Source organism: Tachyglossus aculeatus, chromosome 15 (assembly GCF_015852505.1).
Source record: "Tachyglossus aculeatus isolate mTacAcu1 chromosome 15, mTacAcu1.pri, whole genome shotgun sequence".
NCBI lineage: Eukaryota > Metazoa > Chordata > Mammalia > Monotremata > Tachyglossidae > Tachyglossus > Tachyglossus aculeatus.
This window is the reverse complement of record NC_052080.1, coordinates 8,368,404-8,390,667: the sequence shown is the minus strand read 5'-3', so window position 1 is coordinate 8,390,667 and position 22,264 is coordinate 8,368,404. Positions and strand designations below refer to the sequence as shown.

General features: G+C 40.9%; 1 protein-coding gene across 3 annotated transcripts in view; it reads left to right on the top strand.

The window, feature by feature from the left end:
- Window positions 1-22,264, top strand: part of FRMPD4 (FERM and PDZ domain containing 4) — a 254,040-nt gene that overhangs the window by 83,353 nt on the left and 148,423 nt on the right. Inside the window, exon 1 of one of the 3 annotated variants that reach the window (XM_038757340.1) lies at window positions 12,931-13,524. The exons of the other annotated variants lie outside the window; for them this stretch is intronic. The gene's annotated coding sequence lies outside the window, so the exon portion shown is untranslated. Of the gene's footprint in view, window positions 1-12,930; window positions 13,525-22,264 lie in introns of those variants that run through there. 3 annotated transcript variants of the gene reach the window in all.

Genomic DNA, 22,264 nt, shown 5'->3' with positions numbered 1-22,264 from the left:
TCTTCACCTTCTCCAGATGATTCATTTTAAGATTTTGTCATAGTGAAGTGCTGTGGAAATGTGACCTGTTCAGTTAAAAAAGAATAACTGTGCAAAAGGACAATTTGACTCTTGCACATCACAGAAACAGGTGGAAGAAGCAGAGCTTCAATAATTCTCCGGAGCATCTGTTAGAACAGTTGTGGGACGTGTTTAAAGTGTTCAGAAAGCAAATGTCACTTGTTTAGTTCCTTGGCAGTAGATTGTTGGATCACATGATGTGCCATGACTAAAAGCTTTTAACTGGACTTCTAAATAGTTAGTGAAATCTCTCCTCCAATGTGCTGTCACTTTTACAGCTGACCTTTACCCTGAAGCCACCCAGGGCCATTTACTCTTGAATAAGGGTACAAAATGCCCAGAACCGTAGTTAGTCACATAGGTGGAATGCAAAATGTGTTGCCATCATGTTACGAATGTGATCCCCCTTAAGCCTACAAATAGACTGTATGTGATTTCTGGCTTTGGCTTGATTTTATTTAAAGGTATTCTCAGAATCATCTAAATCCATCTCAGTGGTAAATGTAAAAAGTCTAATCAAATTCTTCCCACATCAGATGGTCCTCCCTTCACTTTTCCCTGGTGTTGGGCCCTACTTTTTTGGTGAAGCATTTTCCCTTTTTTAAAAATTCTCCTTTGGCTTTTATTCTCCTTCTTCCATGAACCATGCCTAGCTTGTGGGGCACAAGGTGAAATGACAGATCACATCTCCATCTTCTCATGTGTGAAGACAAAATTGGTAGCTGAAATATGTCTTACATGGGCTTTAAAAGGGTACATGAGGAAGTAGTATCATGACAACAGAGGTCTCCCTTCTGAATGCAATGATTAGATTTCTCCATCCTCCCGGACTTCTGAGAGAGCCTTTCTTTCATTGGAAAAAATTTCTGATGGTTTAAACTCTTGCAGGATTAAAAAATCAAAGTCTGCTAACTGAAAGGAAGGTTTTAATAGTAAAAGTATTTATCGAGCAGTTAGTATGGGCGAAGCACTGCATTAAGCACTGGGGGTAAAACTCATGGATTAAAAAAAGTTGAGATTCCTGGTCCTCAAGAGTCTCACAAACTAAGGATAACGCAGGGGGAGGGAAGGCATTGGTGACAGACAGACAAAAGCAGGATTGAGCCCGATGCCTTGGGGATATTTCGTACACACCAGAGATAATGCAGACCATGCCTAAGCAGTATTTTATCCACAGGAGTAGAAAACACACTGCTAATTTGTGGAACATTTCATCTAATTTGCCAGACTGTCGAGGTAACAGGAATTAGGAATGTGGGATCAAGTGCCATCAACTTGAATTGTGGTGTAGCAAAACTTTATTATAATAATGATAAATGCAATGTGATGTATAATACATATATATATGATATGTAACAATGATGATGATATTTTAGTGCTTATTAGGTGCAAAGCACTGTACTAATTTCTGCAATAGAGTCAAGGTAATTTGGTCAGATACTGGTAATCTGGTCAAGGTTATCTGGTCCGGTTTAATCCCGGCTTCACCACTTGCCTGCTGTGTGACCATGGGCAAGTCACTTCACTTCTCTGGGCCTCAGTTGCCTCGTCTGTAAAATGGGGATTGAGACAGCGAGCCCCATATGGGACAGGGAACGGGTCCAACCCGATTTTTGCGTGTCTGCCCCTGCGCTTAGTACAGTGCCTGGCACATAGTAAGTGTTTAATGAGTACCATAATTATTATTATACATGGGGTTTACAACTGAAGGGGGAGGGAAGGCAGGTATTTAATCCCCATTTAACAGATGAGGAAACAGGTACAGAGAAGTTAAGTGACTTGCTTAAAGTCAAACAGCAGGCAAGTGGTGGAGCCAGAATTATTGTTATTATTTGCAATAATAATAACAATAACATAATTATGGTATTTGTTAAGTGCTTACTATGTACCAGGCACTGTTCTAAGCACTGGGGTGGATACAAGTAAATTGGACTGGACACAGTCCCTCCCACATGGGGCTCATAGTCTCTATCCCCATTTTACAGAAGAGGTAACTGAGGCACAGAAAAGTGAAGTGAGTTACCCAAGGTCACACAGCAGACTAGTGGTGGACCCAGGCCTCCTGACTCCCCGTCTAGTGCTCTTTCCATTAGACCATTTTCCCTGCTTCTACACAGGTAGCTTTTGCATTGTATTAGCTCACAGTATTTCTTTGGACATCACTTTGGATTAATTGTATGGATATTACAGGGTATCTCCTTACTGGCACTGGGCCAGTTTCTAAATATTCAAAATTAATCTCACAGCCTCAGTAGTGGGAATGAATTTATCATGAAACCATTACAAACATTAAACATATTTTCAGTTTCAATATGCTTAGACAAAATAGAGATAGTTTGTACTTTCTGGCCCATTCTCAACTCCTTCTACTGTACCTACTCTTTTATTTTAGGGTGGGGCTACCAAAAATGAAGGCCAAAGTCAGAAAGAAGAAATCTGTGTTAATTTTGAACTGTGTGTTAAATGTAACTCTGGTGAATGAAAGAGAAGGCCACACTAAATTGACTTTGCAGCCAGTTATTAAGCAGGATTGAAATTTTCTGAAAACAATTAAAGTTCTCTCACAAGAGATCACACGGGAGACCTCAATGACATTTAACTTCACAAAATATATTACTGTTATTGTTATCAGTATTATCATTTATCATTATTATTATCATATTTGAGGGCTTTGTGTGTCAAGCACTGTTCTAAGTACTGGGGTAGATACAAGTTAATCAGATTGGACATAGTTGGACACATGTGGCTCAGCAGGAGGAGAACAGGCATTAAACTCCAATTTGACAGATGAGGAAGAGAAGGGAAGTGACTTGTCCAAGGTCTCAGAGCAGGCAAGAGGCAGAGTTGGGGTTGGCACTCAGGTCCCAGCCCCAGGTACTTTCCACTGGGCCACACTGCTCCACTGCAGTATAGAAATAGATATGTAATAGCAAAAATTTTTATTAAACATGAGAAGCAGCATGGCCTGGTGGATAGAGCATTGGACAAATATCACTAGCACTCAGAAGGATTTTAATCAATCAGTCGTATTTATTGAAGTTCATAAAGGTCCATCGTGGGATATTAGGGGGATGGGGGCAACTGATGATGTTAGAAAAGTCATTCATATTTAGGACAATGGAGGACAACCATCACATGACACCTCCATGCATCCTGTTGCCTCTGTAGGAGACAGATTATATCAAGGCTGTTCCCAAGGTCACAGGGTTTTTTGGTGATAAAAATGAGAAAGATTCTTCATATGCACATATTGTTCCTCTGGCAGTCACTTTATGATAAGGCTCATTGTTATTCCCCATTTGACAGATGGAAAAACAGAGGCCCAGAGAGCCTGAGTCATGGGGATGAGGGTACATTCTGTTCTCTCTAGCAATTGTATTTGACAGCCTCTTAAGGAAAACACTGACGAGTTGTCAGAATGACAGCAGTATATATGTAGTGTCATCTTATAATGAAATAGAGGGCAAGGTAACATCAACTGTCAAGTGCCTCTGACAACATCACAGTAAGTTCCAAAGCGGGAGAGAACATTAGGAGACCTCAAGATGCCCAAACTAGTCACAGATTGACATGTATCGAGATGTTTGTAAGGCAATTGGATATGTGTTTCAGCATATAGATTCTAAAAATTTTTACTTGCTAATGATTGCCATTGATTCCAGGAGCCAGTTATATTTTCTTAAAAAATATTAAAAATTCACATGTCATATGGAACTGTTTAGACCATTGTAAACTCTTGAAATATGTCCAGTTATGCTCCCAAACCAACTTATCTGGATGGGACATGTGGAAAATAGGTGACCACAGCAGATCCAAGCAGCTGTCGAATGATGCACTGGGGTGAGATGAACGTAAGAGGGGTGAATTGAAAAAGAATTTGAAAGACAGTGTGCTTCCAAATTGTGGTTTAGTTGTGATTTGCTGAAAAACAGTAGTAGCAGAGACCAGCTTGGAATGCAGAAAGCATTGAAATGGCTCTTTTTTAAACAGAAACTTGGAAGAGTTGGGAAGTGAGGAAGTTCAGAGGCTGAGTCACTGCCAGTTTCTGCCATAGTAGCTGCACCTGCAGGCTGAAGGACAATCTAAATGAAAGTTGTATCATCATCTAGTGGTTTGATAAAACACACCTGCACATTCATCCTGTCAGTAGAATGGGAGAGCTCACTCTTTGTAAAGCACTGTACTAGGCTCTTGGGTAAGTCTAATAAAAGATAGTCCCCGCAGTGCTCAGCACAAGGTAAGTGCTCGGTAAATACCACTAATGGACTTGAGGAGCCAACCGTATAATTGGGAAATGATCCTAGTCAAGGATATGATGGACATCCTAGGCTCTCATTATGCTCTCTTCTCTTCTTTTCTCTATTTGTTAATGTATAGACTTTCCCCACCAATAATGAATACGTTTGCCGTGATCCCACTGTATCTTGTCGAGTTATTTTGGTCAGCCCTTCAACCAGGTGTCACTAGCTGTTTCAGGATGGATTTCTGATCAGAGTTATTATCGACTGGATTCCTCTTCTTTTTGAATAACCTGCTGGTGCTGTCTTGTAAAATGAGTATTCTCTCCCTGCCTGGAACAGTAGTGGGGCATAAGCGCTTAGTACAGTGCTCTGCACACAGTAAGCACTCAATACGATTGAATGAATGAATGAATGGTACGTCTACTGGTTTGATAGGCCAAGAACATAATTTGGAGACTCACATGAGGTCTGAATCATGCAACATCAAAGCAGTGGAGCTACCAGGCAGCATTAAATCCTGGGGTTCTCAGGGAGAAAATCATCATGTGAATACAGGGAATGACAATTTCAAGAGTAGAGAGCCACCCAGAAACTATTCAGTGGACTCTGGCTGAAACTTCAATCCAAATGGCTCAACAAGGAAGTAGTATGCATGTGCTACACATTCAAATTATGAAGAGTCTTGACCCAAATATGCAATCAAGAGACCAACATGATTATTTGCGTGGTACATATGCCTACATAAATATATTGTATATAGATTTACATAAAAGAAAGTTCATTTTGTTAGCTTTCTAAAGATGGTATTTTTATGGGCCTGTCTGCTATCAGAGAGAAACTTGAAAGGTGAAGCGAGAAGCAAATTGCCATCAACTTTGTTGAGAGGTTCTGGCCAATCTAGGGGCCAATGAACTAATGACTCATCAGCCAGCTCCATTACTCTGCCTTAAAATCCTGTTCTTCATCATCTTCACCAACTGTTAGAGCTGCATATTTACGAAGTCAGATACTTAACAAGAATTATGATTCTGAAGATGGAGGAAGCCAATTCCTTTAAACCAGTGGATCGAGTAAAGAGATACTGCCAAGCCTAATAAGAGTTCAGTGCTCATGAATTATTTTTTTTGTAGTTAATGAAATGTCTAGACAGTTTCACTCCTCTGCCTTGTATCTTAGTAGCCTGAGATGACGTACAAGATACAGCAGTGTTGAGGAGGGAATGAATTAAAGGGGTTGAGTGGAAATGACTCTAATAGAATCAGTAGGAAGAGAAGAAGACTTGGTTTGAGTTATGCACCCCAAACTTCTTTTAAGCAAATGGAACCAAGTTTTTACACAGAGGAGAGAAGGGGGAATCATTCCCATGTTTCTCTGTTTTTGTAGGCCGGGGGGGTGGGGTTGTTTTCAGAAAGAGAGAATACTTTTAATTTTCTTCCTAGTGCTATTTATTTTGTCAGTAGATTTAAAACATTTAACCACAGCTGATTAGCTAAAAACAACATACTATGCTGAGAGAGAGGGCCTTGAGTGGACACATTGCTAATGTAAATTCCTTTACTTCATTGAAAAGGAATGGGTAAATCAAGAAGATCACAAAAATAGGTCTTCTGGGTCATTTAATTGTTATCTAGTAATCCTTCTCTATAGTGAGCTTCCCCAGTATCGTTTATAGCCACATCATAGTGGAAATCCTGTCTTTTAGTATAAAAACAAAGCATCCGGCCCAAGGGGTTCATTTATCTCGATAAGAAGATGAGCAGATAATTCCAAATCAGACAGCTAGACGTGAATTGCTGACATTCAAAAGGTCTACATTTATTAAAATCTAAATCAAAGTATCTCCAAACTGAATGGTTGAAAAATATCCATCCTCAGTAGGGTCAAGATTTTGGAAGTACCGTAAACTTGGGAGTAATCAGACTTTTTAAAAAAATTTCAGGTTTAAATGGCAAAAGCTTGACTGTTTAATTTTGGCTTTTATTTTAGGATTGGCAAGAAAGGTCATCATCATGTATTTGTTTCAGGCATTCTGTTGCCACTGTTCAAGGCAGAACAGTGGGCTGTTTGGCTCATCAGTCTAACCCAGTGATGGTGTTGCCCACAGATTAATGTTCGAACAACAACTGCCTAGCAGTGTTTCCTTCAATAATAAGATTCCTTCCTGGCATCTGCACATGCCAAGTGTTGGTTTAGCCATTGGCATTATCCATATCTGATAGGGCAGCCTTCCTTAATTTAGGGGCTGGAGTCCAGCATCCTCCCCAAGCTCGTCAGTATCCAGATCTCCGTCTGGTGGTGAGAGCAGAAGAATGATGACGTTACGCCAAGAAATAAGTGGAAACTAACCCTAGGTGTCAGAAGGAAGGAAAAAAAGTCTTAGGAAAAAAAGTTATGATGCAGCAGAATTAGGGTGGATGTGTAAATTGACCATATTTTTGCAGGAGAGATATTGCAAGAAACAGCATCTTAAAATTACATATTTTGGGATTTTTTTCAGGTTTAACTCTATTTTTCAAACACTGAAGGAACATGCTGTAGGGTCCTTTTGTAGTTCCCCACAGCAACTTAACAGTGTTCTGCATGATATGCGTGCTCCGTAAATACAATGGGTAAGGAGGAGGAGGAGGATGTAAAAATGTGAAAGTAGTGTGTAAGTCAAAGCTGTGTCTACCTGCTTAGATTATATAACATTTGCAAAGATAAAAATCCTTTTTTGGCTGCCAGTATGGTTAAGAAAATTGTGCCCATGGAGAGTGATTGTAGCATAAGTTCTGGCAGATTGTGCTTTAAAGAAGTGCATTTGGCTTCAGGGGAGTTATTCCTCCAAGGGTTTGCCCCATGTGCAGGAAAAGCTGTTTCACTGGAAAGGGCTGGAATCTGAAGCATGCCTGCTTCGACCTTTTCCAGTCTTTCAAAATTTGACCTCAAAAGAAAAGGGAGAAGGGTCTCTGAAATGCAAATCAGTCAGAGTATAGTGATAATTTATATGGGCATTTAAACGTCTCTTGCTTGGGTTGTAAATCTGCTGGAAGAACGTTTTTACTGTCTCTTCTTTAAATGTCTCCCTATGTACTTTCTTATTAAGAACTTCGACAGCAGAACTAGGCAAACTGGTGATGCAAAGAAGCGAGGTGGGAAGAGAAGTTTTGGGGCAGAGAGGATTTGGAAGGAAGAGAAGAAAGAATTATGGAAAAAAAAAGAAAGAATGAAATCAGATCCAAGCACACTCTGTGCTCATTGTAGTGGAATAACTCAAAATTCCTCTTTTGGGGGAGTAAGGAGGGACCGTATTAATTTTAGTATTATTATCAATAACAATAGTAATAATAATGATATGATGATGATGATAATTGTGTATTGTTAAGGATTTGCAATATTCAAACCTGGGGCCAAGAGCTGGGGTAAAGCTACAAGATAATCAGTTTGGACACAGTCAATATCCCACACAGCGCTTGTAGTCTAATATGAGGGAGAGCAGGTATTTAATCTTCATTTTAAAGATAAGGAAATTGAGACAAACAGACACTTGGTGGAACCAGGATTAGAACCCAGGTCTCCTGACCCACTTGGGCCTTGCTGATTTTCTTATGCTTCTTGATAGTCAAATGAGTATATAGCATTTCTTGTGGTGAGCCCTGGGATTTCATAATAATAATAATAATAATGGCATTTGTTAAGCGCTTACTATGTGCAAAGCACTGTTCTAAGCGCTGGAGAGGATATAAGGTGATCAGGTTGTCCCACGTGGGGCTCACAGTCTTAATCCCCATTTTACAGATGAGGTAACTGAGGCCCAGAGAAGTTAAGTGACTTGCCCAAAGTCACACAGCTGACAGTTGGTGGAGCTGGGATTCGAACCCATGACCTCTGACTCCCAAGTCCATGCTCTTTGTACTGAGCCACACTGCTTCTCTTTGGATAGAGGATTCAGGTTTCCTGTCTTGACAGGCAACAGAGGCCATGAGGAAACTCCACTGATTGGTTGAGAAGCACTGAGTGACATTATGTGCCACACTGCGGCATCACTCCCTTTGGCCATGGTATAGGCTGACCCTTGGAGAATCAATCAGAAATATTTATTAAGCACTTTACTGGGTGCATTTCATTCATTCATGCAATCATATTTATTGAGTGCTTACTCTGTGCAGAACACTGTACTAAGCGCTTGGGAAGTACAAGTTGGCAACATATAATGTTCTGATTGATTCTCCAAGAATCAGCATATACCGTGAGCCCTTGAGAGAGTACAATAAGCCCTTGAGAGAGTACAATATAAGTAATATAAGTAATTAAGTAATATAAGTAATAAGTAATATTAAGTAATATAAGTAATATAATATATAATATAATATAATATAAGTAATATAAGCCCTTGAGAGAGTACAATAGAGTTGGTAGACATGATCCCTGCCCACAAGATGCTTATGCTGTAGCTGACCCTCCCCTTCTCTGGGCTTTCTTGACCTCCAACCTTTCCAGGTCATCCTGTGGATGGAGAACTGGCCAGTCCCCAATACGGATCATTCGCGATGCAGAGATTTCCCAAGCGCTTAGTACAGTGCTCTGCACACAGTAAGCGCTCAATAAATACGATTGAATGAATGAATGAATGAGATGCTTGGAGTCGTCAGGGTTTTGCAGCTCCAGGAGATGGAGTGAACTGGGAACTGAGCACAGAGCAGGTCTTACTGCCCGTCACACCCAATTATTGGTAGTTTTTGAGCACTGTACCAAGAACCTGGGAGAGTACAATACAGTAGTTTTTTATAGCATTTCTTAAGTGCTTACTATATGCTAAGCACTGAATTTAGCACTGGGGTAGATTCAAGCCAGTCATTTGGAACACAGTCCTCTTCCCACATGGGGCTCACAGTCTTAATCTTCATATTACAGATGAGGTAGCTGAGGCACAGAGAAGTTGTGACTTGCCCAAGGTCAAACAGCAGACAAGTGGTGGAGCCGGGATTAGAATCCAGGTCTTTGTGACTCCCAGGAACCATGCTCTATCCACTGGCTTATGCTGCTTCTCAATTGGTAGACATGATCCTTGCCCAAAAGGATCTTACAGTCTAGATGGGGAGACAGATGTTAAAATAAATTTCAGATGCATTTGTTCATAAGTGCTGTGGGAGTGGAGTGAAAATCTAAGTGCTTAAGGGGTACAGACCCAAATGCATAGATATAAATGGAAGGACAAATAAGGGAAATAATACGGAAGGGAGGGTAAATAAGGGGAATGAGGACTTAGAGAAAACCTCTTGGCGGAGTGTGATTTTAGTAAGACTCTGAAGATGGGGAGTGCATTTGTTTTTCTTTGCCAATTTCAACCCGCCAAGACCCCAAATGCTAAACCAGAGGTCTCCACAGGCTGAAGCATCTGTCTCACTACTCAGAGGCCATCACGGAAGGGAATATTAGAATTCCTCCTTAAAAGGAGCTATCTTCAAGAGCCCTTGAGTGTTTTATCCTGGGTTTCAAAGTTAAGATTACATTGCCTTTATGCATTACATTTGATAATTACTGAAATTTTAGGATAGTCGGATCAGCACGAAGTGTGGAATCCCAGTCACATGTGTCCTTCAAAGCTTCAGGCCAAGACAATCAATTATAGAGATTCGTTAGGACATGCTTCGTGCATTTTGAGTCATCTGGGTTTCCATTTCTCAGTGTTGCTTAAATTGGCTCTAAGAACACTTTTAGAGCTGTGCCTTCTCACATTCAGAAGACACCAGGCTCCACTGACAATAAAGCATTATTAATTCTCATCTGAACAAAGCCAAAATGCCAGCAGGACAGATTGTCCTGCCAATAATCCAAAAAACAAAACTTTTTGTATCTCAGAGCTGGTGAAAAAAACCTACCAACTATTTTAGGTCCTTGGGGAAAGACCAAGACCTACATCCTAGCAGAAGTGAAACCATTAACTCTCGAATTGGCCATTGATGATGTTAGTATTCTATTTGAACGCCATTTTGGAAAATGTATTTTTTGCTAGAGCAAAAGCAGAAAATGAGTCCAGTAACATGCAGGCCCTTGCAAATAGGAAAAGATGGGCTGGGCAACAATGTTACATTTATCATTTCAGTTAATAGTTTAGAACACATGGAAATAATTGGCATATGAAATGAGATAGGTGCAAACACAATTTGATCTGGTTGTGTTATTTTAGCTGGCCTGGGTATTAGCCACTCCGTGTTAATTGGCAGTTTTGTAAAGTGTCATGGAATGCGATGGGCTAATGTGATTTGTGTCTTCAAAGTCTTTTACATATAGCAAATTAATCTCCCACCAGTTGAATGAGGTCGGGTGTCATTACTGTGATTTTCTATTTTCTCAGAGACTTTCCCAAATCACAAACGCAATCAGTCAATGGTATTTATTGAGCACTTACTATGTGCAGAGCACTGTTCTAAGTGCTTTGGAGAGTATGTTACCTGTGGTCGAAACCCAACTCCCTCTTAGCTACAGAGAGAGGTGTCTGGGCTGCCCGGGGGTGAGCTCCCCGAAGCAGCGTGGCTCAGTGGAAAGAGCACGGGCTTGGGAGTCAGAGGTCATGGATTCAAATCCCGGCTCCACCAATTGTCAGCTGTGTGACTTTGGGCAAGTCACTTAACTTCTCTGTGCCTCAGTTGCCGCATCTGGAAAATGGGGATGAAGACTGTGAGCCCCCCATGGGACAACCTGATCACTTTGTAACCTCCCCAGCGCTTAGAACAGTGCTTTGCACATAGTAAACGTTTAATAAATGCCTCCAGGAAGACTCCGCTGCCAACCTGGGGCTGGGCGACTATAGCCTACTTGACTCCCCCTCCTCCCCCTCGTCCCCCTCTCCATCCCCCCCATCTTACCTCCTTCCCTTCCCCACAGCACCTGTATATATGTATATATGTTTGTACATATTTATTACTCTATTTATTTATTTATTTATTTTATTTGTACATATCTATTCTATTTATTTTATTTTGTTAGTATGTTTGGTTTTGTTCTCTGTCTCCCCCTTTTAGACTGTGAGCCCACTGTTGGGTAGGGACTGTCTCTATATGTTGCCAATTTGTACTTCCCAAGCGCTTAGTACAGTGCTCTGCACATAGTAAGCACTCAATAAATACGATTGATGATGATGATGATACTTGACTCCAGGAGGCCTTCCCAGACTGAGCCCCCTCCTTCCTCTCCCCATCCTCCCCCTCTCCATCCCACCCGCCTTACCTCCTTCCCTTCCCCACAGCACCTGTATATATGTATATACGTTTGTATGTATTTATTACTCTATTTATTTTACTTATACATATCTATTCTATGTATTTTATTTTGTTAGTATGTTTGGTTTTGTTCTCTGTCTCCCCCTTCTAGACTGTGAGCCCACTGTTGGGTAGGGACCGTCTCTATATGTTGCCAACTTGTACTTCCCAAGTGCTTAGTACAGTGCTCTGCACACAGTAAGCACTCAATAAATACGATTGATTGATTGATTGACTAAGGTTTGCTCCTGCCTTGGTCCGGCAGGGCAGTTCGCTGTCCACTGGAAGGTGTTTGGGGGTGGGGTAGTAGGGGGAGTTTCCTCTGCACTGTTAAAAGATAGAAAATCTCAATAGAAGAGAATAGGTAAATAGGTGAGAGTACACCACAAGGAATAAGGATAGTCATTTCACGAATGCCTGGATATGTATGTAAGATATTCAAGATTTAGACAATCTTTTTTGCTGCATACATAGTGCTGAAGACTTTGAAACTGTAAACTTCCTGGGTAGTGTTTTAATATGATAGAGTATTTTGCTTTCCCAGGCTTTCTTTCTTTCACATAGCCTTGGGTGTACATCGGATTGAAATTGCTATTCAGTGTCTAGGAATCACATTTAAGAACAGTATACGTAGCCAGGCTTTTGTAGCGTGTTTGTGTTGCTTGAATTTGGTGCTTTAAAACTTGGTTTTAAAGAGTCTCCCCCTTTTAGACTGTGAGCCCACTGTTGGGTAGGGACTGTCTCTATACGTTGCCAATTTGTACTTCTCAAGCGCTTAGTACAGTGCTCTGCACATAGTAAGCGCTCAGTAAATACGATTGATGATGATGATGATGGTCTGTGATGAATCATTTCCAGAAAGAGCATGAACCTGGGAGCCAAAGGGGCTGGGTTCTAATCCCGGCCCTGTCACTTGTCTGCTGGGTGACCTTGGGCGAGTCACTTAACTTCTCTGTGCATCAGTTTCATCATCTGTAGAATGGGGATTAAATTGTAATTCCTCCTACTTAGACTTTGAGCCCCAAGTATACAGGGAGTGTGTCCTACCTGATTATCTTGTATCCACCCCGGTGCTTAGTGCAGCGCTTGGCACACAGTAAGTGCATAACAAGTGGGTGTGTGCGTGGGTGTGTAAAATGCCCATACAGTGCCGTGGTTGCAAGCAGTGATCCATGCAGTGAAATGTAAGAGAGCCTGTAATAAAAGCTCATTGGAGATGCAGAGTATGTTTCACCATTAGGCATTCTCCTCAGGTTTCACATAAATGCATCCTGTTCTCTTGAGAGGATGAGCAGTGCATTCGCACTGGCTCATTCAAATTGAATGTTGGTAAAAGGAGTCTTGAGCAAACAGAGAACAGTCTGTCATTTTTAAAGATAGGAGAAAGGTTAAGCTGTCTGCCGGTTTCTGGGCTGTTTATTGGATGTTTATTTGCTGGCCCTAGTGTGCACCGGAGGTGCACTTCAAAGAATCATTGATAGGATCACAGATTGCTGCAGAGCATAGGTCCTGTTTCAGTTCCCCCGGACTTCTTTTTTGCCGAAAGTTCAGCTCTTCATAAATGCCTTCACCTGTTGTTACCTACCCTGCTGCGGGAATGTTGCCGGAAGACAAGGATAACCCAGAGGAGCAGTTTGTGCTTTATTTTTCTTTGCTTTTCCCTTTCTTTTTTCTCTCAGCACTGCAGCTTTAACTTTGCTACAGTTGGAATAAAAAGCGATTGTATGCAAGACTTCTGCGGTTTCTTGCCTTTCAAAAATATCCGAGGAATATTTCTTCTGTCACACTGGGTAACGGGGTTGTGTGGCATAAAAAGCAACCGTATAGGTTAGTGAACCCGAACTTGACCAGTTCATCCATACTGCATCGAGTGATGCCATGAAGTGGAGTCAGATGTCTCTCTTGGGTGCGGTACTTGGCTCAGCTTGCATTTCTACTGGACACTTCAGTAAGGACAATTAACTGAATCCGGTAACCACAAGGTAAAGCGAACGGGGGACAGTGCATGGGGTTTTTTCCCGACTATCTTCTTGACTTCATCCTGCAGAGAGGGTGATTAAAAAGTTGCAATTGGCTTTAGAAGTTGTGGTTTTTCTACATGATGAGCAGGAGCATTTGCACGAGAGAAAAATATTTTGTCCACCGCAACCACTAGAAATGAAAAAGGGGTTATTTTAAATTGGCGGGTGGGAAATTTTTTTTTTTTTGGAAATAAAACTTTGTCCACCAGGAAGCAAACAACTTATATCTCACAGTGCCAGCGGGAATTTTAGCATTAAATGTTCTCTCCCAGAGCTCACTGCTATGAGGAGACTGTTTTTTCCTGATGCAGAAAGAAATGGCATTCAGATTGGATTTGGAAACCCAAATCTACAGGATTTCTGTGGATTATTTTTCAGTGAGTGACTGCGTTTTGTTTAACTCCTTAGAAGAAACAGTTATTCTAAAGGGGCGAAGTTCAGGAGTCAAATGTCACTTGCTTAATAAAAAATTCCATTTAATAAGTGCTGTCTCATCTTCTTTATCCATTTACAATGTGCTGCATTTATAAAAGAATATTAAGAAAACCTCCAAGCTGCTTAAATGTCTCCTCGTGCATTTAGACATGAGACCTTTATTAGTATAAGCTTGGCTCGCAAGCTGAGTAAATCACTGGTTTGATTGGCTGGGCCCTTTTCAAAGATTTATAATGGCAAGAGGGTGGATTGAGAGTTTAATGTGTTCTCTATACATGGTTTCCCAGGGAATATAAAGGCAATTATCTGGTCAGAAGGGCAAAATAAATCAGCTGATTCTATTAGTGTTTTCTTCACAGTACAAGTCCATTTACATGTTGGGCTTACATCTTCTTTTACCATAAATAAGGGGGAACCTGTGTGTTTATTCAACCCATTTCAGTGACAGCTCTATATTTACATCTGCTCAGTTGGGCGATCACGTTCAAGCCAGTGACACTAACAGTGCTATTGGTTATTACCTGGTTCAGAAGATCTAGTTTAGTGAAACATTTGGCATAAGTAAGTAGGTGTTCTCAGTAGAGGTCCTGGCATGTAACAGTTTTCAGACTGAATGATTTCCTAACATGTATGATTCCCCCACTGTCTCATTTGAGAAGCGATAGAACTAGCTGATTAGGGATTCATTATGTTTCCGTGAACGTTGCTGTTTCACAGCCTTTTGTCGTGTGTATGCGTGCTTTGGAGGGACGAAGGAGGTTTAGTTTAGAAGGAAACTTGAGAAAAGAGGGAAGGGGAAGGCATTACGATTACAGCATTGTTATGGCATTTGCTATCTCTTTGAGGGAGAAGAAGAAAAAGGGAATATTTTCTTGTCTCTGATATAGCAACGGTCAGCTGGCTGGAAGCTTTTTAGGTACAGGAGGTATGTAGTTATGCAAGGGAAAGAGTCTTAACATCTTTGACTTTTTCTTCCACTGAAAAAATACAAATTTGATACATGGCTTGAGATACCTTTGAGACTATCAAGTGCTACATCTTTCATCATTTTCCTTTTCTTGTTCGCTTTTGACAGTGATCATAAGCATTCTGACTTCCTTTGGATTGTGTTTGTATGTGTTAGTAAGCAAATAGAGGGGATTATTACATAACTATTACCATTCTCTCAGGTAATAAATCCCCTGTATTTGTGAATTCTGGCTTGAATAAAACGATTGAAAACTTCTGTAACATGGCAAGTTCCCAGAGTTAGTTGCTGAAGTAAATTTGTGTTTGTCATTCTGAGTCTTTGACCACTGTTGACAAAGATGCAAGCAGGTGAACTAATAAGGTAGTGAATAGGCGATTTGCTTTATGTTAAAGTAGAATATTTTTCTCTTGTGTATCTTTAAATGTGGCTTTATCTGCTGTTAGCATTATGTTGACTCCCGTAGCAAAGTAAAGGAAAGAAGATTCGGCAAGTATTTCAAAGATGTCTGAAAGCAGTTTGATTCTTGATGAACACTAATAATGATGCTTTATATTAAGGAAAGTTTCTTTTCTATTCGGTGTCAGTCATTCTACTCAGGGAAGTCATTCCTTTCTCCATCAGTTAAAAGAATGGTTCTATTCACTGAGAGCAGTTTTCTGGCTACAGCCTCCTGTCATTAGAGATTGTAATAATTTTGGGATAAAGGCATGAAGTCAGTAATTGAATACATGTGGTTACTTTAACTTTTGCAAGGGTCTTATAAATGCAATTGTCATATTTAAAGGACATACATTCATGCAGAGCTTCAAGTTTTTTGTGGGCAAAATCCAGTCCTTGCAATGATACTGGGGAGCTGTGTGACTTTGGGCAAGTCACTTAACTTCTCTGGGCCTCAGTTACCTCATCTGTAAAATGAGGATTAAAACTGTGAGCCCCCCGTGGGACAACCTGATCACGTTGTAACCTCCCCAGCGCTTAGAACAGTGCTTTGCACATAGTAAGCGCTTAACAAATACCATCATTATTATTATAATAATACCTTGCTTTAAAAGTTTGGATAACTGAGTCACTGAGAGAAGGTTGCCATAGATCCAGAACAAATCCAAGTGCTCCTAACCCTAAGCTTAGCAGTTTGTCAGAGGGCCACATTGCTTCTGACCCCGTGCAGAATATCTGGTCCAGAACGGCCAGCACAAACCATATAGTTTTTGGGTCACTATTAGAAAATGCATCAGGGCAGCAAATGTTCAATCCATGAAGTGACCATCTGATGATGCCAGAGGGCTACTTCTGCCCCAGGTGGAGTTCATGCAATGGAAAAAAATCATGCTTAAGGGCTGCCCACATGGTGCAGCAGAATTAGAATATGTCAGAAAGCAGGAGGGGCATGTGACCTACTGGTGTTTTAACTTCAGATGTGGTTCTGGCAATTAAATCTTGCCATTGAATGTCCTTCTGAAATGTGTTAATCAAGAAGATGGCAAATTATGGGGATACTCTGTCTCTGTGCACTGGCAGCTGGGAAATCCATTTCCCTTAGCCATTCTGAGAGTCTTGTGTGTTTATGCAGACATGCTCAGGATGGTTGTGCTAGGTTTAAAGAAATCCTAAGCGAGGCTGAGAAGCAGCATGTTTCTTGGGGTTGAAGAAGATGGTATTGAATGTGCTCTTCCACTTGCCTGCTGGGTGACCTTGGGTAAGTCATTTAATTTCTCCATGCCTTAGTTACCTCACCTGTAAAATGGAGATTAAATACCTGATTGTCTTCCTTTGAGACTGTGAGTCCAATGTGGGACAGGGGCTGTGTCTGGTCTGCTTATATTGTATCAACCCTGGTGCTTACTTCAGTACTGTGCACATAGTTAAGTGCTTAACAGCTATCACATTTAGTGTTTATTTTCTTAATATTGTATTTGTTAAGCATTTACTATGTGTCAAGCACTATTCTGTTCCAAGTGCAGGGGTAGGTACCAGTTGATCAGATTGGACACAACTGCTCTCCCACGTGGGGCTCACAGACTAAGTAGGAGTGAGAACAAGTGTTGGATGTTCATTTTATCAATCAATCAATCAATCATATTTATTGAGCACTTACTGTGTGCAGAGCACTGTACTAAGCGCTTGGGAAGTACAAGTTGGCAACATAAATAAATAAATATGTACAAACATATATAATCAATAAATATGATTGATTGATTGATTTTACAGTTGAAGAAACTGAGGCACAGAGAAGTTAAGTGATTTGCCCAAGGTCACACAGCAGACAACTGGTAGAGCAGGGTAAGAGCCCAGGTCCTCTGGCTCTCAGGCCCATGCTCTTCCAGTGTGGCTCAATGGAAAGAGCCCGGGCTTTGGAGCCAGAGGTCATGGGTTCAAATCCCGGCTCCGCCAATGTCAGCTGTGTGACTTTGGGCAAGTCACTTCACTTCTCTGTGCCTCAGTTACCTCATCTGGGAAATGGGGATTAAGGCTGAGAGCCCCCCATGGGACAATCTGGTCACCTTGTAACCTCCCCAGTGCTTAGAACAATGCTTTTCACATAGTAAGTGCTTAATAAATGCCATCATTATTATTATTATTATTATTCCACTAGGCCATGATGATTCCCAGTTTAGTGTTAAGGGGATGCCTACCTGCAGTTGTGACCAAGACAGTTGTGTGAATGACAATTCTTTCCACAATGTGTCCATATAAAATAGTTTCCCTGGCTGCGGTATTTCATTTCTTTCCCCAAATGCCTGACTCCATTTTCATATCTGCATCTTGGTGACACCATCCTGCCGAGCCCTCTGTTCTCTGAGAGTTGTCTCATTTTTATCTTCTGCACACCCGGGGAGCCTAGCACTGCTACTGCCTCCCACAGCTAAGACGCATTGTTTGTTTCACATCATTTTGTCTTTCATGTGTAGATTGTCACCAATATTGCAGTTTCTCCCCAAAAACATGAATCACTCTGGTGAAATGAAAGTATACCCAAACTGGGAAGTGTCCCTCTGATAAAAGCACTCTTGTTTTTATTAGAGCTTTACCTTTGTCAATAAACCAGAGTTCAGGCTTGGTGATAATTTTTGAGAAAGCACCTTCAATGCATCTTTAAAGAGAGCCAAGTAAAGCAGAGGTTGGAAGGTATAAGAAAAGTTTGTGGTGAAGTGAGCATGTGGGAGAGGAACTACAAGGCAAGTTTACAGTGCTCTTTTGCAATTAGGCTGCTTCCTAGAGAAATTAAATTCCAATTGATAAAATCCAAGTCTTGCTGTCCAAAAGGAAAAGCAGCCTCAGTTGTGCCCCACTCAGCTCAGGCAGCTTTCAAGAGATTGGCGAGCCCTTTACTTCCCTTATTCATCTAGGATTTTGGGTCTAGAGGGAATCAAAACTCTGTTTATGCAGTCAGTGACATGCCCAGTTGCCATTGCCAGTTGACTGAATAAAAACCCAACCCCTCCTAGGGAGGCCAAGTGATCAGATGCTCATCTTATGACGTATGAACGAGCTCAGCTCAGTTGAAAACTCTCAGAAGTGAAATAATATGCTCCCAGATGACTTTGGGAGAAAGTCATAAATGATCCATTTGGATCCAAAACTTTTTGAAGGAGCAAAGTGATTGGCACACTTAAGATTAAATGGCTTATTCAGTATCTTGGACTGAGAAAAATTTGTGTATCACTTAGCAGAGCGGGTGTGAATGGATATTGGGTGTGCATTTTAAAGGGATCTCAGTCTTGCACAGACCTGCCAGAGAGGATCCAGAAGGCTTTCTGGGATTTAGCTAGTACTTTTCTGTTTTGCGAGTAGTAGCTGGTCATTTGTCCAGTTGGATTACTTTACTCCTATTTATTTTGAGTATAGATGGAGGATAAACTTATTCTTTGGGTTTGAAACAAAGCTGTGGTGATTTTTTTTTATATGTCATGAAATCCCCTAGAAGACTGGCCTGTTTGCCTCACACATTATAAATTACAGAGAGGAAACGAGCTGCAGTGTGACCCAGCAAAAGTGGGCTGAACATGGAAATGCGTGAAGTTGATTGGCATGAAATTAGGGTCTTTGAGGTTATAGTAAATGCCGGTAAGACTTTTTTGAGCCCTGGGTAAATACATTGAGAGAAACGTTCAGAGAGCCGTTACCAGTTGCGCCACAAAGAAATTACCACTGGCGATTAGAAGTGGGTCTTGAAAAGATAGCGCGTTAGTAGATTGAAAAATATTCTTGTATGTATTTTTTCACTTTCCACTGTGTGGTTTATAGGGCCGTTGTCTCAGCTTTTAATTACTGTGCTAAAAACAAGATAAAATGAGATAAAATGAGAGGGAAAGTATCATTTTTTCATCTCTGCATCTGAGTGGTAAACTTAATGATGTTGCTTTTTAGGCATCAAAATTTGTATCTGATGCCTTCATAAATACCTTGAAATGTTTCTGATAACAGCGCACATGTCCCTGTGGGTATGAGGGTACATTAGGCCCAGAGAGAACACCATTTCAGTCAGCCTGGGATGATTAATGGCAGCTTATTTCTGTTTCACTACATTAAATCCAGCCCTCCAGAAAATTTTATGACAGATAAATAATCAAAGGGAGCACTATCCTGAAAGGTGCTGCAAGGAGGATTTGGATGTCTAGATGTTTTTAAAATAAAATGAATCTCCCAAAAAGGGAGGCAGCAGGGTGGGCTATGGGAAGAATGGAATAGCAGTGAAATACCTACTGTTGAATTTGATTTTTCCACTCTGTAAAGGAATGGGCGTTGGGGAGGAACTGAGTTTAGTTCCGCCTGGTTAGATGAAGCCACTGAATTAAAATGGGAGAGAAGCAGCCCTGTTTGTCTTGTGCTATGTGGCCTGCTCTGCCACTTGCCTACAGTGTGACATTGGGCAAATCTCTTTACATTTCTGTGTCTCGGTTTCTTCATCTGTAAAGCGGCGATTAAATACCTGTTCTGCCTTCCATTTAAGACTATGAATCCCATGTGGGACAGGGACTGTGTCCACCGCAATTCTACTGTATCTGCCCGCAGGGCTTAGTACAGTAGTTGGCACATAGTAAGCACTTAACAAGCACCCAGTTATTATTATTATTTTTCTGGGCAAAGAGCAGGGTTTTGAAGGGAGGGGACGTGCCGTGGATGGAGTGTTGAGTATGTGCCGATAGCGATTCTGCTATCAGTTTGGCACTATGGTTCACTCCTCTGCGATAAAGTAGCATGCAACTACCATTTAAATATTCCACTTACAGCCCTAATTCTCATTCCTCATTCTCCATTTGTGTACATCTGGTTCCGACAGAGAATGACCGCAGCTCATTGGGTTACCCCTGCCTGCCCCCTTCTTCGTGATGAAGCTCTTTAAAGAAATGCCAGATTTAAAAGTGACATCAAATAATATAAAAATAAATAATATTAATGACCCCAGATTTCACCCCCAAAAGTGTTTTTCTTTGACATCTGTGCCCTTTTTGCTAATCCTGTACAGGTCTTTGTGAAAGACCTTTAACTAAATTCTGTCTTAAATATGTCATTTGGAAAATTAAAATGATTATTCATTCAGTCAGTCATATTTATTGAGCACTTACTATGTGCTGAGCACTGTACTAAGCACTTGGGAAAGTACAGTACAACAATAAAGAGTGATGTTCCCTGTCCATGACAAACTTAGGATGCAAGTCAGGAGACTCTTCAGTATTGTTTTGTAAAATGTATTTAGAGCCAAAGATAGCCCAGGACCCCAGCGGTGGGGATGACCAATCATTCTAACTGGCAAGGACGCTTGGCAACTTATTAGTAATTATTTTTATTTTCAAAGATTTTATCATGTCTCTCAGATGCAGAAGGTGCAAATGTCAAAGTTCCATATTTAACTTCAGCTCCGGGCGTGAAGAAGAAAAATTGCGTCAGTAAATGAAAGCACAATAACCTAATGAGTGCCCTTGGCTTTTTTGGCTTTCAATTTGACTCAGAGGACTAGAGCCATGGATGGCTTTTTATGACTCTCTGCATGAATTTTGCAAATGATTAGTCTTCTTGGAAGTGAAATCCAATACTTCATAACTATTCGATGGATTAAGCTCATATTTATTTTAACTGACCCTTCTTGTCTTAGTTAATATTTCCAAACAGCTTATATGAAAATCAACATTTTTCTTATTAGACAGCACTTTCTGCCGTTACCTCAAACCCATCCTTCAGGAAATGAGTGGTCCCCCTGCTTTGCATCGTCATCTTGTGGACTCTTTACAAGAAGTTGTCCTTCCTTTTCTGAGAAGAACCAGCGAGTCTCACAAGAGTTTAGTGCACTGCTCTGTACCGAGTAAGTGCTCAATAAATACATGGATTGACTGATGGATGAAGTTCACTTCGGAGGCCGTGTGTGGCTAAAAAGTCCAACAGAATAATAATAATAATAATAATGGTATCTGTTAAGCTCTTACTAGGTGCCAAGCACTGTTCTAAGCACTGGGGGAGATATAAGGTAATCAGGTTGTCTCACGTGGAGCTCACAGTCTTCATCCCCATTTTACAGATGAGGTAACTGTGGCAGAAGTTAAGCGGCTTGCCCAAGGTCACACAGCAGACAAATAGCGGAACCGGGATTAGAATCCACGTCTCCTGACTCTCAAACCCGGGCTCTTTCCATGGAGCCACGCTGCTTCTCTAACATAGAACCCACAGCCCCAGCTACACTGTGCACAAGGTATATTTTCAGAAATACATATCCCTATCTCAAAAAAAGCTGAAAGCTTTATTTTCCAGGTACACCTCATTACCAGAATGTAAGTTGTATCACTTCAAATGGCCCCTCAAATGCCTTTGATACCTGTGTTATCTTATTAGAGGGTTCAAATATCTCCTCTGACTATCCTTGCATCTTCTCTCTCTCTTCTCCCTCTCTTCTACATTACCTGTGCATTTGGGTTTATATCAGCAAAGCACTTTGATACTCATCCGACTCCATCCCCACAGCATTTAGGTCCATATCCTCACACTCTTCTGCCTTCCCAGGCTTTACTTTATTTTAACACGGTCTCCTCAACTAGATTGTCAGCTCCTTGAGAAGGGAGATTGAACCAACTATCTCTAATGTACTATCCCAAACGCTCACAGTAAGCGATCACCGAATACCATTGATTGATGGATTGATTGAGATACTGCTGTTTCACTAAGGAGAATAAAAAGTTTGTTTTTCATAAACGAACAAACAGAATGAACCAGGTAAAAATATTTGCCATAGATTCTTTTCCCCCTTTTGTAGTTGAAATGGGAAAGAAAACTAGAAATGACTTAATTCAGAATTGCTTCTTCAAA